The sequence below is a fragment of the Hipposideros armiger genome, unplaced genomic scaffold (genome assembly GCF_001890085.2).
Source record: "Hipposideros armiger isolate ML-2016 unplaced genomic scaffold, ASM189008v1 scaffold_136, whole genome shotgun sequence".
NCBI lineage: Eukaryota > Metazoa > Chordata > Mammalia > Chiroptera > Hipposideridae > Hipposideros > Hipposideros armiger.
Window position 1 is genome coordinate 1,342,255 of NW_017731486.1, and position 2,976 is coordinate 1,345,230.

At 51.3% G+C, this 2,976-nt stretch overlaps 1 protein-coding gene across 1 annotated transcript in view; it reads right to left on the reverse strand.

Moving 5' to 3' along the window:
• Positions 1-1,522, reverse strand: part of RALBP1 (ralA binding protein 1) — a 63,073-nt gene extending 61,551 nt beyond the window's left edge. The window contains exon 1 of the mRNA XM_019649944.1: positions 1,338-1,522. The gene's annotated coding sequence lies outside the window, so the exon portion shown is untranslated. The remainder of the gene's footprint in view (positions 1-1,337) is intronic.
• Positions 1,523-2,976: the final 1,454 nt, after the last annotated feature.

Consider the following 2,976-nt stretch of genomic DNA (forward strand, 5'->3'; position numbering starts at 1 on the left):
TTGTCTGTTCCCCTTCCCCAATTCCCCAGCGCTGTTCCCATCCCCCAATTCCCCAATTTAAAAAAAAAAAATTCTCAACAGTTACTGCTAAACTAGCCTACCCTACTTAAATCTATAGGTCACTTATGAAAAGTGAGAACCACTCTACTAACTTCCTTCCTACATCTACTACTGCCAATACAGCTTATGGCAATTACTCATCTTCAGCAAGACACTCAGAAAATAATAATCAAATCACCAAAATAACTCGAAAGACAGAAAGTGAGGTTACCTTTCTCATTCACAGTCCCATTTAAAAGTGCTGCCTCTGTGACTACCAAACCAAAAGTGGGCCTGTTCCTTATCACCACTTAAATATTTTAAATATTAACAGCCAAGTATGATGGAATGCTACTCAAAGTACTCCAGCATTTGAACATGCCCACTCCACTAAACAAAAAATTCAGTGATAGCTTTTCTAATAAGGCTAGATGGTGTGTTAACTCAATGTCCAAAGGACTGTACTTCATTTACACGGACATTCAAACTATCTCGAATTAACACTTTAATTATCTTCTAGAACTCTGTTAAGGCCCTACAGGAATCATGATGCTTGCTCATGAAGGAAGCTCTGGACTAATGAATCCCCAAACTTGAAACAGCATAATCACTTCAGCTAAGACTGAGATGTGAAATATTTTGCAAAACCTGTTTCACTAACACAACGATTAAAAAAAAAAACACCTGACCTCAATAACAGCATTTTGGTACAAGCATACTTGAAAGTGCGCTGTGAAAGGAATTCTCAACCCCAGATTGTCCGTCCATTCCCACTGAAACCTGAACTAAGGACCGCTGCACCCAAAGGAGCCCCACTGCTTCCATGCCAGCGGTGGGAAACATCAAAAACCTGTTCCTAGTCCACTGAGCAAACAGAAGAGGAGGATCAATATTCTGGGTGCGACTAGAAAATAACATCTTTATATAAAAGACTTAGTCCCCTCTCCTCCGTTCCAGTGTGCCCAAGAGCTACCCTGAGGCCTGGAATCCCAAGGAGGAAGGGGTTCAGACCCCAGGAGAACCAAATCACAAACGCGGCTGCCATAAGGGAGGCCCGGCTGGCAAGTGGTTGAGGAACGCACAGCAAAGGGGGCGAGAACTGAAGAGAACCCTACTGAAGAATCCGCAGTAGGGGCAGCCACGCCCCCCACCCCCAACTCCAGCCCGGTGTGCGGCTAGCGCCCAGCTCGGCACACTGCCTGGTATAGACGCGGCTGTGAGGCGGCTGCAGAAAGGGCTCTCCGGACACGCGATTGGCAACGCTGCGACCCCGCACGCCACCGCTGCCCGCTACTAACCTGAGCCCGCCGCAGCGCGACCGCCCGCCCCCGCCACAGCCGCAGCCTCCTCGAGCTCACGCTGCCGCCGCAGCCACCGTAGCCGCCTCCTGCGCTGCGCCCCTGGCCGGCCTTGGACGCCCCATTTCCACCCCGCCCTAGCCTCCGCCTGTTTACAATGATTGGGACAGAACAGGACGAGCCGGCCCAGCGCGCAAGCGCACTCCCTCCTCCCGCAGCAGCCGGCTTCCCGGGTCCTTTTCTCTGCGCTGACGGCTAAGGCCGACAAGAGCAAACGCCCTGTGCCCTCGCGCGGGGCACACTGGGAGGCGTAGTTCTCGGAAACCCAAGCGCCCAATCAACAGGAGGGCACTTCGTCGGAGGAAGCACACTACAACACCCAGGAAGAACCGCGCCTCTTTCGGCCCAGGAGCTCTCTGAGGAGACTAAGGGAGCGCGCGAGAGAACGCGCCGCGCTAATGCTCTGCGGGCGCCTGCGCAATTCCTGGTCTTGGGGGACTGGGTGGGACGTACACCTACCCCAAGCAAATATCCGCGAAGGTGGTTTGGCGGCACTGTCTGCGGTGGTCTTGAGAAAAGAAATACTTTTTCCAAGCTGTGGCCTGCCTGTTCCTCGGCTACAGAAGTTCAGACCTTTTGTGCCATCGGGCTTCAGTCGTCCAACCCAGTTAAACCAGCCTAGGAAGCTGGCCCAGCCTGCGACTGGGTTGGACATCTTCCCGGCCTTGGGCTGGGTGGGGCATCTTTTGCGTGGGGTGGGGACGCTTGCCCTGGGGGTAGGGGGGAGGTTGGTAAAAGGAAGTGCCGTGGGTCTTTAAGGAGAGACTTACATAAAACTCTGTTGGGACCATCTTCAGAATTCCTAAAATGGGTGCTGACAAGGGCCAGTCCTTGGTTCTTGTGTAATAGGACTGCTGCTTTGCACCGCCCTCTTTGGTTCAACATTTACAAAGGAACGCCTGAATTAGAACCGCCCAGAGCATGGTTAGCTTGCAAATAGAACTGAATCATGGGAAAGACTGGAAATAATTGGGTTTCTGGAGGAAATCCTGCACAAAGTCTTGAAGAATTGTTCTGTTAAGGCATGGCTGGAAATCAGAGGTCTTTTGAACTGTTCTTGTTTTATAACATTTGGCAACTTATTGGGGGGAGGGGTGGCGGTAGCCCACCATCGCATGCGGGAGTTGAATCATCAGCCTTGTTGTTAGGAGCACATGCTCTCACCAGCTGAGCCATCCTACTGCCTGTTGGCAGCTTAGGTGCAGCCACTGGCCCATGTGGGAATTGAACCGGTGACCCTGTTGCTCAGACCTTGTGTTTCTTAACCAACTGCGCCGCTTGGCTGGCCCAAGTTGGGGCATTTTTGAGCCCTTGCTTGAAATTGCTATATGGACAGAGATGGGAGGGGGAGAAGCTTTTTACTGAGGTAACTGCAGCTGGCCATGTTCTTCACAACACTAGGAGGACTGTCTGAAGTAGGAAGGAATGAGGCCAATAGTGTATGGGATGGAAGGGAGAGAAACCAACAGCTGGCAGCATGTGGTTTCAGTTTCAGAGGCCATGATTTTTGTATAACTCTTCTTTAAGTGCTTTGAGTGTATGAGCCTAGCTGGGTGAGCCAATGCATTTATTTATTATT